The sequence below is a fragment of the Trachemys scripta genome, chromosome 4 (genome assembly GCF_013100865.1).
Source record: "Trachemys scripta elegans isolate TJP31775 chromosome 4, CAS_Tse_1.0, whole genome shotgun sequence".
Classification (NCBI taxonomy): Eukaryota; Metazoa; Chordata; order Testudines; family Emydidae; genus Trachemys; species Trachemys scripta.
Genome location: NC_048301.1, coordinates 21005711 through 21020025, shown reverse-complemented (window position 1 = coordinate 21020025; position 14315 = coordinate 21005711). Strand labels below are relative to the sequence as shown.

Here is a 14315-nt window from a genome sequence, read left to right as displayed (position 1 = left end):
GCTCCAAGCCTCACTTGGACTGTGTGTGTCTAACAGGCGACTCCAGCATACTCTGGCTTTTGAATTTTGATGGAACAATTAGTCTGGTATTTGAGGCAGTGGGTGCAGCGTGGTACAATGTCCACTCCCTCTAACTGGCTAAAGAAACAGCTAGCCCCGTAAATTCCCTTGCATTTCCAATAACTAAACACCAAGATTAGTTACCGTATAAAGAATGACACGTGTGGGTCGATCTTCCCATGAAGGTTCCAAGGCCTGTTTCTCATTCACACTAAGACCCCTTTACATTGCATCAGATTTCCATAGGGTGCAGATGTACAGTGCTACCTGCTCACTTTTCTGAGTGAGCTAGTGGAGAAAATCTCCGTGGCTCCTAAATGGAGCTTTCAGGACAACACCCAGCATATCTACAAAACACAAAGACAGTGGCACACACCAGCACATCCACAATGTCCATATTTTTCACAGTAAAGTTACTACAGAGGAAGGTTGCTGTAGTGGTCTGAGCCCTGGAGACAGGAACGCCTGGATTCTACTCCCAGCTCTGACACTAGTTCCCTCTATAGCCCTGGACAAATTACTTAACTCTATCACACCAAGAGGCTTGTGAAGGTGAATAACGCCCATTATGTGTAATGCCAGCAATGGAAAGGAGTCAGGCGGCTTCTCTCTGCTTCCCAGAGCCAGAGAGTTACCCAAGAACTGTTATTACATGAGCACTGGAAATTGTAAGGGGTCACTCTCAGGTCCTGCAAAAGCTCTATCAATCACACTCATTCCTGAGGTTAGGAAGTGAACTGGAAAATAAATAAACCTTCATCATTGTCCTTCCTAAAATCTTTCTCTCCTGCTTTTTCATGTTGCCACTAGGGAAAAAAATATTAAAGACCTTAATTTGAAGGAGGAAATATATTTAGAAAATACAATTGGCCGTGTCCATTTTGGTCAGCAGAGAATCCTGAACCTCCCTCTCATTCAAAGAAGTTCTGGCCATGTGTACAATTGGAACTATTCCTCACACTTCTGAGGCTGAAAATGTTTACAAGAAAAATAAGGATTTATGTTTCAGGCATTCCAAACACCATAACAAACGGATTTCTTGCTTCGGTCCCTTGAGACTACCAGTCTGTGGGAAATTCCACTTTTACCACAGGGTTTCTGATCCCAGCTGAGGTCTGGATTTTAAGGAAGTGATATGAGATGTGAAAGTCTTTTGACGCTCAGAGACATCAAATTAGGAATGTTTGGCTGCCATGGCGAATTCTGTAGTCTTTTAGAAGCCGTCCCGCTTCCTGGTTTGTTGGTTGGTGTGGTGCTGCCTAATGAGGCATTTGAGAGATCTGTCACAGCCTGGTCCAGCCCTGCTCTCTGAATGGGCATCAGTCTAGTCTAAGGGGACTGAACCGCTGTATCCCACTGGCTGTTGAGCTCCCTAGGGCTGGGTAGTTACTGATCACTGCTCCTGGCTCTGGGTCACTCAGATGCACTTGTCAGATGCAGATCCCATGTTTGACACTCTTCTTGTCCCTGTAGTAAAGTGCCTAAACCCTTGAACTAGTGTCTCAGCCCTCCCAAGCCCCCAGTTGCTTAGACCTGTTCCCATCAGTGTCCGCCTGGCTGGGTGAGCTCTAATTACACCCTTCAAGGACCACGTGACTGTTCAAGTGAGGAACACACAGGCTTTGCACAGGAACTTGGTAAACACATGCACTCTTCGTGCATAACCCCACACAAGAGTTACCCGCACGCAGTCCCCGCCCTCAGGGTCCTCACCTTTCCTGAGAGCTGTTTGGGTCTCAGGACTGTCCATGTGCAGACTAGGTGGGAACTCTTTTTGTCTCCCCGCAGCAAGGCCCCACTGCTGCTGGCAGCAGTTGGCTCTTTCCACACAGAAAGCCTCCTACTTACAAGGGCGCCACTGGAAGGCCCATGCCTTCATGTGCCCAGCACCCTTGTTGCATAGAGAGTGGATAAGAGACATTGGCAAGTCAGTAATCCTTGGCAGCCATCCGGGAGGTGACTCTTCCTGTGTTAGTTCTCCATAAGGTGAGAAACACCCCATAAAATATGCACATCTTTCTTCTTTCGGAGTTCCTTTCTTATCACTGTTGCCTTCCTCCTCCCACCCTCATTCCCTTGAATTGGTTGTTGTGCCCACTTGTCGCATCCTGTATTAGTTTAGATTGTAAATTCTCCTGAGTGGGGACATATCTTGTACAGCACCTAGCACAAAGAAGCCTGAATGGGGCCTCTGAGTGCTGCTGTCAAACAAACAATAACACATAGGATAACTCACATTTTGAGTTGTGCCACCCCTCCCTGAATATTCTGCACATCTCTCATTACAAAGCAGCTACAACCTTCACAAAGGTACAGGGTAGGTGGCAACACACCTGCCAGGGTACATTATACTCACAGAGATAGATCGGATGAGCTGTTACTGTGAAAGGCTAGCACTGTGCTATTGGAAGCTGTGCCTTCAAGGGCTGAGCTTCCCAGACAGAGTCTGGGCAGGGCACTGTGAAGCTCAGGTTATGCATAGCAACAGATCCAATTCCTCCACGGTATTTAGACTCCCAGCTTCCACTGGGAGTGATCACTGAACCCCCTAAGGACAGTCAAAAGGCCTGGTGTATCTGAGGAAAAGACTCCATGCTTCCCAAGACATTATGTTTTTTGCAGTGAACAATTTACAGTCTCTGGCCATAGTGTAGTAACACCGGCATTGACATACGATCAAACTAATAATCCATCTAGGCCAGTATCCTCTTTCTGACAATGGACAATACCAGATGTGCCATGAGAAGGCCCAAGAAACCCCCTCAGGACAATTATGGACAAACTCGCCCTTATGGAAAGTTTCTAACCCCAGACAGTAAGTGGTTGGCTTATGCCCTGAAGCAGGAGGATTGAAGTCCCTTATTCATTTTTATCCTAAGAATGACTGCTTAAGAACTACTTTATTGTCCCTAATTAATATCACCCCAGAATGAAAGGGTTAAGGGTCTGCTCCTGCTTCTATTGAAGAGACTCCCATTGGCCTCAATGGGGTTTGGATTAGGTCCAAAGCCATCCAATTCTAATGAACTCAATGGGGAGTTTCCCAGTTCACTACAATAGGAGCAGGAGCCAGGGCCTCAGCACCATTTGGGAATGAAATACTGTTGTAGGATAATTGTTGGTACAAGAGAGACATGCATTCTGCGGGGGTGGGGGGAATGGAAGATTCTTTATGCTGTGACACTCCAGGGTCAGACATCATTAACTGTTCTGTGTTTCCCCTCTCCGAGCTGATAAATGGGAGTGGGCGGTAAGCCTGATTTGCATTTCATTTCTAGATGACGCCGCATCAGATTGTCTCAGTTCAACAGCATCTTTGGGATGCCAAAGTTCATGCCAGTGGGATACATTCCACCATGTCCTGTTATGAGAAATAACACCTTGTGGGTTTACATCTGGCATTTTAATCATCCTGTCACATAAATGTAGCACCATTTTTATAGCTGCACATGGATTTACAGGCGCTTGTGATGCACACACCAAGGCAGCCATAGCTGGGGAGTCTAAAGGACAGTTTAGTTATTCAGCTAATAGAGCTGGAGGAGGATGACTTCAGAGTGACACTTTAAAAGCAAAAACAACGAGGAGTCCTTGTGGCACCTTAGAGACTAACAAACAATGTTCCACTCCGTGCATCTGATGAAGTGGGTTCTAGCCCACGAAAGCTTATGCCCAAATAAATTTGTTAGTCTCTAAGGTGCCACAAGGACTCCTTGTTGTTTTTGCTGATACAGACTAACACGGCTACCACTCTGAAACTTTAAAAGCAGCGTCTGTTGCATTTCCAAGTCATCTGGCTCACTAAGGCAGAGATTCTCAACCTTTTTCTTTCTGAGCTCCCCTCCTGTCCTCTCCCCAACATGCTATAAAAACTCCACGGCCCAGCTGTGCCACAATGACTGTTTTTCTGCATATAAAAGCCAGGACCGGCATTACGGGGTAGCAAGCAGGGCAATTGGCCGGGGCCCCGCAAAACTAAGTTGCTCCAGGCTTTGGCTTCAGTCCCAGATGGTAGGGCTCGGGGCCCCAGGCCACAGCCCCATGCGGTGGGGCTTCAGCTTTCTCCCCGGGACCCCAGAGTGTCTAACGCTGGCCCTACTTGGCTGACACCCAAAACCTGCTCATGGCCCCCCAGGTACATTGACCAAACCAGACAGTCTCTACGCAAAAGAATAAATGGACACAAATCAGACATCAAGAATTATAACATTCAAAAACCAATAGGAGAGCACTTCAAGTTCCCTGGACGATCAATAACAGACTTAAAAGTGGCCATTCTTCAACAAAAAAACTTCAAAAACAGGCTTCATCGAGAAACTGCAGAACTGGAATTAATTTGCAAACTTGACACCATCAACTTAGGCCTGAATAAAAACTGGGAGTGGCTGGGTCACTACAAAAAGTAATTTTCCCTCTGTTGATACTCACCCCTTCTTGTCAACTGTTGGGAATGGGCCACATCTACCCTGATTGAATTGGCCTCATTAGCACTGACCCCCCAGTTGGTAAGGCAACTCCCATCTTTTCATGTGTTGTATATTTATACCTGCCTACTGTATTTTTCACTCCATGCATCTGATGAAGTGAGTTATAGCCCACAAAAGCTTATGTCCAAATAAATGTGTTAGTCTCTAAGGTGCCACATGGACTCCTCGTTGTTTTTGCTGATACAGACTAACATGGCTACCACTCTGAAACCTATTTCAAATGGGTTACCTTGGGTGTCACCCCCAACTAGCCTTTCACGTATAACAATGAGAAAGCCAGACAGTGCTAATGGCCCATTAGCAAAGACAATGGATTGTGAAGCTCAAGACAGCCTACGAGTATTGGCTGCCACAGCCCTGCAAAGACATGGGTCCCAGTCACCTGGTACTGGACACCTCTCCTCCCCTTTTGAATTGCCAGTGTTTTTCCACTGGAAGACAAAGGGTTCCCGCCTTACACAAGAGCTATATAAGGCAGGGGAGTGACATCATTGTGGTTCTCCCCTGCCTCCCCACCCAAAGAGAGACACTGAAAAACATCTGAAAGCAAGAACTGAACTGGGGAGAAGAAGGGTTGAGCCCAAGCTGGAAGGGCATCTAGCTTGTGTGTAATAATACCTGAGGTCTCAAGCTGCAGACCAGTGCAGCTGCCTTTCGAGACTTTCTGCAATCTGCCTGTAACAATATCTAGGGGGAGAAATTACTATTTGTAACCAATTTCTTTAGTGAAACAAGCTTAGTTTGCGTGTTTTGTTTTATTTGCTTAGTAATCTGCTTTGTTCTGTTTGCTATCTCTTTAACCACTTAAAATTCACCTTTTGTAGTTAATAAACTTATTTCTTGTTTATAATATAACCTTGTTTGTACAATTCATAATTGTGGGGGAGGGGTAAGAGGCTGTGCATACCTTCCTCCACATTGAGGGAGGAGGCGGATTTCATAATACACCTCTACCTCGATATAACGCTATCCTCGGGAGCCAAAAAATCTTACCGCATTATAGGTGAAACCGTGTTATATCGAACTTGCTTTGATCCACCGGAGTGCGCTGCCCTGCCCCCTGGAGCACTGCTTTACTGCATTATATCCGAATTCGTGTTATATCGGGTTGCATTATATCGAGGTAGAGGTGTATATCTTTGGATCTGCACTCCCAGGGAGGTGGACACCTGAGTGTTGGGGCAAATCCCTTATTCTGAGTCTTCCTAGAGCTGATCTCAGTGTCTGTGTTGTTCTGCAGTTGGGTGTGGCCTTGCCTATGTGTGTGCTGGAGGAGGCTTAATAGCCTGGCTCAGCAAGACAAGTAAAAAGAGTGCCCAAGCTGGCAGAACAGGTGGGCTCAGTGGTAACTCAGCACATCAGGTGGCATCTTAAAAGGGAGCAACCGGTCACATTCTGCCCTTCGAAGAGGCAAATGTGCTCTTCTCCTCTGGCCTGCCTCCACTTTTACAACAGGGTTTCAGGTCACTGCCGAGGTCTGGATTTTAAGAAAGTGATATGAGATATGCAAGGCTTTGGTGCCCAGAGACATCAAATGGGGAACATTTGGCTCTCAAGCCAAATTCTGTAGTCCTTTTGAAGCCATCCTGCTTCCTGGTTTGTTGGTTGTTGCCATGGGTGGCAGGTGAATAAGCTGTTGTGGGAGGCTCGGCCCCGGCCCCTCCCACTCTGCCCATGGTCCCACCCCTCCCATTCCCCACTGGAGCCCAGAGCACACCCCCATGGCCACCAGCCCCGACACGCCCCCAACCCTGGAGCACCCCAGTCCCAGCGCACCACGGCCAGAGCACCCGCAGTCCCAGCCCCAGTGCACTGGGTGAGCAGCGCGGCCGGAGCACCCCCTGCCCTAGCCCAAGAGCGCTGGGCAGGGAGAGCGGCTGGAGCACTCCCACCTCCACTCCCAGCCCCAGGTCTTGTGAGCACTGGCTCCAGCCTGCCCCAGCCTCTCCACCACGGAAGAGCACTGGAAGAAGGCAGGAGGGGGCCTGGGGGCAAAGTGTGGCTGGGCCACATCAGGCTGTTTGTGGAGGCACAGCCTTCCCCAGCCAATGCTACTCACCACCCATGGTTGTTGGTGTGCTGCCTAATGAGGCACACGTGTTTAAGAGATCTGCCACAGCCTGGTCCAGCCCTGCTCTCTGAACAGGTATCAGTTTAGTCCAGTGATACTCCGAGCTCAGTGACTCAGGAGCCAAATTATCAATCAACATTATCCAAAAGAGCCACAGTAGTGTGACTTCATTGTTTCACTTACTATGGTCCTATATATTCAATATCTAAACAGTATGACAGGGGGAATATTTAGTTTTTATATATTTTATTCTCACAGCAAAATGGCTAACCAAGTATTCTTATTTTATCAAGTAAAATTGGTTAACATAGTAAAAGCAGCCTGATTGGTTAATAACTAAGCCACACAGCGTTTTAATATCATGTGCTGCAAAAAGCCACAGGAGACCCATTGAAGAGCCACTTGCGACTCGCAAGCCTAACTCTGAGTATCACTGGTCTAGTCTAAGGGGATTGAACCGCTGTATCCCCACTGGCTGCTGAGCTCCCTGGGTCTGGGGAGTGACTGATCACTGCTCCTGGCTCTGGGTCACTGTCTTGCCTCTGAGCCTTCGGACCTTCCTGGTAACAGCTGTTTTCACCATTTGGACAAATCTCCTGAAACTGTGGCTGAGAAATCCTACACCGGGACCTGCTTTATTAACCCTTCCAGGGAATGCTGTTAAGTTTCCAAAGTTGAATATCTGATTTTGTTTCAGATCACACCCGATCTCTTCAGATGCACAGCACACTGACATGGAGAGCTAGCACAGGGAGCTGAAGGAGGGGCTGGGTGAGGAACACAACAAATCTACAGCTCCAAGAGCATGGCTGCTGGGTTAGCAAACCTAACAGTTGTGCATTTAAGATTGTGGTGAATACAGTCTTTCAAAGGAAGCTAATGGAGTTAAATGAAACCCTCCCCCTCCCCATTGATTTTCAGTGAATCTTTTTGCTAACAGGAAAATATTGGAAAGTGCACATGCTAACTTTACTCTAAGGGTACGTCTTCACTATCCGCCGTATCGGCGGGTAGCAATCGATTTATCCGGGATCGATATATCGCATCTCGTTAAGACACGATATATCAATCCCCGAACACGCTCACCGTCGACTCCGGAACTCCACCAGAGCAAGCGGCGGTAGCACAGTCGATGGGGGAGCCGCGGCCATCGATCCCGCGCCATCTGGACCCCAGGTAATTTGATCCAAGATACTTCGACTTCATAGCGTAGCTGAAGTTGCGTATCTTGGATCAATCCCCCCCAGTGTAGACCAACCCTAAGTCTATCCTACTCCTTTGTAAGATAGAGTAATGTCACAAATAGAGCACATTTTTTTAGCGAATAGAAATGTCTGAAAAAAATTCATTGTGGGGGCTCCAAATTATTTGCAAAAAAAATTCAAATAAGGTGAAGAGTTTCATTTCAACTTTTCATTTGGAAATGGCATTTTATTATCAACTGTGGCCACATTTTAGAAGAAAAAAACCACATAAGGGTGAAAAACACCTGAAAACAGCTAAATCGAACAAAAATTTAAAAAAAAAAAAAAAGTTTTGAGTTAACCAAAACATTTTGGTTGATTCAAAAATAAAAAGGAAATTTTCAATGACAGAAAAAAATTAAAAATTGGTTTTGGTTGGAACCAAACACAATGTCTTTTCTGTTCAGCTGCCAAACCAAAAAAATCCATTGTTTGCAAGTCAGAAATAGTAACCCAACCCTAGGGTTACCATATTTCAATCCAGCAAAAAGAGGACACTCCACGGGGCTCTGGCCCCTCCCCAACTCTGCCCCTTCCCCGTCCCTGGTCCCACCCCAACTCTGCCCCCAGGGTAACCAGAACAAAAAAAAAAAAACACCAACCCCCCCACCATTCCTCCTCCCGCCGCAACTTCCGCAAGCGCTGGAGGGAGGCCCGGGAGACGGTGGTCCCAGCACAGGCAGGACTCGGGCTGTACCTGAAGGGAGAGTAGGGGTCGGCCCGCAGGGCCATGCGGCGGCTGTTCGTTCTCCCCACCTGGGCAGCCGGACTGGGGAGCAACCGCTGCTGCAGCTCCCATGGCTGCGGGGGGAGGAAGCGACCAAGCACATGGCGCTCGGCGGCTGCGGCTCTGGTGCCTGGGCCCGAACCCTCCGAGCCCGGGCCTGCTGTGGGGACCCAGCAGCGCACACGCTGCGCCCAGCCCCTGGCCAGTCGCGTCTGGGCTGGCTGCCCAGCTGGTGCAATCCCGCGGGCGGCCCCGGGGCGGAGGCATCGGCATTCGGCAGCCCCGTTCGTTCCCCTGCGGGACCCGAGCGGGACAGGGGGACTGGGGCCTGCTGCCCCCACTCTGGGGCCACCCGCAGGATTGCACCAGCTGGGTCCCCACAGCAGGCCTAGGCTCAGGGGTTTCACGCCCCGGGCACCAGAGCCGCAGCCGCCGAGCGCCACATGCTTGGCCACTTCCCCACCGCGGCAGTGGGAGCTGCAGCAGCGGCTGCTCCCGAGTCTGGCTGCCCAGGTGGGGAGAACTAACAGCTGCTGCCTGGCCCCGGAAAGTTGGAGCCCGGAGAGGAGGTGGTCCCCTTACCATGCCTCCCTATTTTCCCGGACATGTCCTGCTTTTTGGAAATTCCTCCTGGACGGGGATTTGAGGACCAAAAAGCCAGACATGTCTGGGAAAATCTGGACGTATGGTAACTCTACCCAACCCCCAGCAGAGTTTTTGCCCGGAAAAGGGAGATGGGCCAGAGGCTCTATTAAGATCATTAGGGGCTTTGCTATTGCTATTAAGGGCACTCAGATACCACCCTATAAAACCCTAAGTCAGACAGATAAGGACTTCATTGAAGAATCCATGTAAGATAGAGAGTTTTTATTCAAATGCGAATAACTGAAAGAGCAGTATGGAAGAGGAGTGGGCAAGCAGAATCCCTTTTATATACACACATTTCCTTTTATTTCAGATTTGCTCTAATGTGAAAAATACACTGAAGGCTACACCCTCAGCTGCTGTAAACCAACATGGCTCTGTGCTACTTCGCAAAAGCTGAAGAACTGACTCATAGGCTGTTTTTTTCCCTCTAAGTATGGACAAGTGAGAGAGAATGAAAAGCTTCCTTTTAGGCCTTGTCTACATAGAGAAGTTGACCAGAACAGCTATGGCAGAATAGCTCCCTGGTGTGGACACTTATTCCGGAATAATTGGTGCACTTCCAAAGCAGAGTAATTTTTGCAGAACAGAAGTGACTTTTATTCTAGAATAGTGTCCACACATGGAGCTATTCTGGTCAATTTCCTCATGTAGATAAGACCTTAGTCTAAAAGGGCACTTCACCAGTCAATCTTCAGTGTCTCTAACACAGTGAAGAGGGTCGAAAGGGACCATAAGCATCCCTTTATAAGTGGAAACAGAACAGCAGATGGCACCCAATTGAAGACAGCATTATAATTTGCTCAAGGAGTTCTCTCTAATTCACTCGTAGGCCAGACAAATATACCTTGAGCAGGTTATAGACAGGGGCTGAATCCAAACAGTGAAGATAAAGTGCATGTTTTTTCTGGGCTGCCCTCTGGGAAAAGAGACTTAATTTTTTTCAATCAGAATGTTCTAGACAGGGCCGGCTCCAGACACCAGCCCAGCAAGCAGGTGCTTGGGGCGGCCAAGGGGAAGGGGCGGCACGTCGGGCTGTTCTGCCACCGAATTCCCACCAAAGAAGAAAGCAGAACGGTGGAGCTGCCGCCGATTGCAATTGCGATCGCGGCTTTTTTTTTTTTTTCCCCCTGCCGCTTGGGGCGGCAAAAACCCTGGAGCCGGTCCTGGTTCTAGAGCAGTGGTTCTCAAACTTTTTTTTCCACGGACCACTTGAAAATTGCTGAGGGTCTCGGCAGACCACTTAATGATCTTTCCAAATGTTGTTTGTACCATTAGCTAACTACTGTAAAGCACTTTGGATGAAAGTGTTACATAAAAAAAACAATAATAATTAACTTTTTTGTTTTACAATAAAAGCACACAACTCATATTTTAATATCAGCAGACTTATCTTTCTAATGCGATGGATATGCCCTCTCTCTCCTGCCACGGCAGTCTCCGAGCTGGGGCTGGGAAGGAGGGGGATTTCTTGCTCTCTTCCCCGCTGTGGCAGCCACAGAGCTGAGGCAGGGAAGGAGGGGTGGGGTCTCTCCCCCGCCACAGCACCCACAGAGCTGAGGCTGGGAAGGAGTGGGGGTCTTGCCCTGGCAGCTGCAGCCCTGAAGCTGGGGAAAGTCATCTCTTTCTCTGGCCACCGCAGCCCTGCATGTCCCAAATTCCCCTCACCCTCTCTTCTCACCCCATTGCCCTCTCCCACCTACCCCTTATTTCCCCCAAGGCCACCACCTCAACTTACATGTGCCTCTTCTCCAGGGTTCAGCCATGCCTACATGGCTCCACAAATGAGGTGGGTGGCCCTTCATTCTCTCATGTGGGACCACCCAGGCATACATCTTAGAGGGAACTATCCGCGGACCTGCTGAATGGGGGTCCACGGACCACCGTCTGAGAAGATCTGTTTGAGAGAGGAAACACGAGCTTTGTTCTCCCATCACATATCTGGGTGGGATCAGACAGGGTCACACAAGGGGCAATTGTCATGCTGCAAATAATAAATGTGCTTCTCTTAGAGAAAGTGAACTTTTCCAACTCTATGACTCATCACTTTCCCCCCCCCCCTCCCATCCGCCTTCTGCTGCTGCTGGCTTGTCTGCACATGCACTCTCCAAATTATGCAGCAGGTTTTGGCTTGTGTCACAATTGAGAAAGGAAGACAGAGACCATGATTTCCAGAATTGCCTCTTTTCCTGTAAACTTCATATCAGTGGGTTTTAGCAGTGCCAAACCTTGGCCAAAATAATCCAATCCTTCCTCTAGCCCTGAGTCATTAACCTTAAACTCAGCATCCCAGCACCAGCAGACAGTGCACTGTGTGGAAGGTAACTAGGCTGAAATAAGAAATGCTCTTTCACCGATAACAAGCAAGCATAAAGCCGGGGGTGTAGCAGGGTGCGCAGTAGCAGTATTGTAACCCAGAAGGTTACACGGAGGATTGATTATTGCTAATTGAAAGTTTTCCCCAGCACATACCCCCTCATGGTGCACGGTGGCACTGCAGTCACCCTGCCTCAGTTTCCCCTTGTCTCCAACAGTTCCCTCAGCATTTAGCACAGCTCAGTTGCTGAGGTGACTTAGCCCTCTGGCCATAGCACAACAGTTCATCCCTTTTGGGATAATCAGAGTGCAAAGGAGAACATTAGCATCAGCCTTCTGCCCCCAGCTCACACCAGGCAGCCATTCCTGAGGGTCGCTTCAGTTACACACAACAGTCTCCAGCCTCTTTCTTGGCTCCAATTCTCACCCTCCTGGGCTCCAGTTGGTCCTTTCCCCACCCCTTAATAGCAGGGTTTATTAGACCCCTTGACCAGGGTAGCAGAATGGGGGGACCCACACCCAGCCTTACTATGGGCTCCCAACCCTAGATTACTTAGCTATCTTTCCTTCCCCTCTTTCTACATACCAGTTTACAGAGTTTTTCCCCCCATGAGGCTTCCCAGTCCTTGGCCCAAAACTTCTTCCCCCTTAGAACTGAGCTTCTGCAGGTGGCCAGGCCAGGCTATAACCTGTGCAACCCACTGGCATTTTACCTCTATATGACTCTCTCCATCCTGACTGAGCCGAAAGCAGCCTTTATAATGCTCAGGAGGTAATCACCTGACAGTGGCACCTGGCCCACATTCCCAGTTTGGTCTGCTGATCCTTCCTTAACACCTTCTCTGACAGGGGCCAGGCCTTGGAACAGGGTTGGCTGGCTCTGGGTTCCCACTGCCCTTAAATAGGGGCAAAACAGTTTTTTCCAGGAAGGTTCAAGTCAGAATTTAGGCTTCTGTCTTGGGTTTTAGAGGAAATTAGGAGCCCAAATATCTTTGAGGACCTGAACCTTAGTGTCTCTGCAATCTGAAGCACTCCTCATGCTGTGTGTGTCACACCCTCAGCCACAGGACTTTGCTTTTAAAAAGGAGAACTTGGTGTATTCTGGGAGGTCAAACGTTTGCTTTAGGAGCTTCTTTAAGGCTGGGATGTCCCCAGTACCCTGCTAAATCCAGCTTCCTCCTGCAGCAGCAATATACGCGGTGCTGCTCACCCCTGCAAGAATGCCCTCCAAGCCTCCCCACCCTATTCTTAATGGGGCTGCTCCCATTTCTCTTATTAAAATGTATCCAGCTACTAACAAAAATACCAAATACAAACAAATATCCCAAATGATTACTAGATAGCAACAATATGAACCTCTTTCTAAACCATTTACTCCAGGGGCCCCACATGTCCTGGATATGGAAATGACAGGGTTGCAGCATCTGGTCTCACTGACTATGTTTCACTGCAGAGCTCCCAGGTGCACCCTACACTTGAGTGACACTGCCAAAAGCGGAAATGCTCCCAAATACTGTCCAGTGCTGTGCACGCATCACATGGGAACCAAAATTGTGTAATTCAATTCTTCTCACGCACACTTCCTCTCCATTAGCCTTTGTGGCTAAACTGCTGTGACTGTGAGAACAGCGTATGCAGCTTCGGGTTAGCATTTGTGCTTTCAATAGCCTTGTGCACCTGGTTTTTCTGTTGTCTGGTGAAACTTCGGATTCATTAATACTGTTACATTTCTGGTGTGTAGGTTTGAGGACCGGAAACACATACTCAGCGTTCACCAGAATGGGTTTTGAGGGAAGGAACTGTTGAAAAAAGCCCCATGTTGTATCTACTACAGTTCATCAGTGTAAGTCTGAGAGCTCCTGGCCACTACTCCCAGCTTTGTCAAGGTCCTGTTCTGTGACCTAAAGTCAGTCATTTAACCACGGAGTTTCCTACCCCCTCTGTGAAATGGGCACGCTGCTGATTAGCCATTTCCCAGGACGGTTAGACAGGTTAGGGCATTGTGCTGTAGGGCTTGCTAATTATGATAAAGGATTCTTATTCCAATTACCTCAGCTACTTATCTTCAAAAACTCACAAGCAGAGCTGGGGAATTTTTCTTCAGGGAATAGGAAGTTCCCTCCAAAGTGAAATTTTCAGGGCCTGGAACTATTCGCAAATTGGGGTCAAATTAAAAAAAATAGTTAAGGGCAAAAAAGACAAAACCTGAAAAAATTCAAGGTTGTCAGTGTTTCAGTTCTATTTTTTCATTTCAAAACAGCATTTCATTTTCAATTTGTCCTACTAAAAAAAAACAACAATCCAGAGATGGGTGAAAAAAAAAAACAAAGATGGGTGGAAAACCCGTGAAAATGCTTGAGTCAAAACAGAAAAATTAAAACAATTAATTTACAGTCATCCTAAAACATTTTGGTCAACTTGAAATAAAACTGCTTTTCAGTGTGTGTTTGTGCACATGTGTGCGCACATGTATGCTTTAAATTGAGAGGAAGAGGAGAAACACAGCTCCTTAGGACACAGAACTGACAGAAGGGGCAGACTTGGAAATTGTGAGCAAGGAAACTGCCTCCTGCTGTTTGTTTCTAGTGTATTCAGAAGAACAGGACTTTGTGCACAAGCTTGGTAAATAAAATAGTTCCCCAAAATCTAAGAGTAACTGTCAGGCCATTTATCCAGGCCCTGGGTCACAGGCCTACTATACTTATGCTCAGGGCCGGCTTTAGGAAGTGCGGGGCTCAATTCAAACATTTTCGGCGGGGCCCTGG

At 48.0% G+C, this 14315-nt stretch overlaps 1 long non-coding RNA gene across 1 annotated transcript in view; it reads right to left on the bottom strand.

Annotated features, from left to right (window-relative positions):
- Positions 1-14315, bottom strand: part of LOC117877025 — a 53096-nt gene that overhangs the window by 20484 nt on the left and 18297 nt on the right. The gene's annotated exons all lie outside the window — the stretch shown is intronic.